We start from the raw sequence: 256 nt of genomic DNA, 5'->3' as shown, positions 1-256 counted from the left end.
CTCCTGGCTGGACTGGCTGGGACGCACAGACCAATGGGTCCAGATCCCAGTGAAAAGCTGCAGTTAATACTTGTCTATAATGACTACAGGCCGATCCAGGACAGGTCCAGTTAACACGGGTCTATAATGACTACAGGCCAATCCAGGACAGCTGTCGACCCAGGCAGATCAAAGTAACAGTAATCCGTATAGCTGTCTTCAGAATCTTGAGTCTTCAGAATCTTCAGACAGAATTAGATTATTCGGGAACACATGT

The sequence above is a fragment of the Oncorhynchus masou genome, chromosome 20 (genome assembly GCF_036934945.1).
Source record: "Oncorhynchus masou masou isolate Uvic2021 chromosome 20, UVic_Omas_1.1, whole genome shotgun sequence".
Taxonomy (NCBI): Eukaryota; Metazoa; Chordata; class Actinopteri; order Salmoniformes; family Salmonidae; genus Oncorhynchus; species Oncorhynchus masou.
This window is presented reverse-complemented; position numbering follows the sequence as displayed.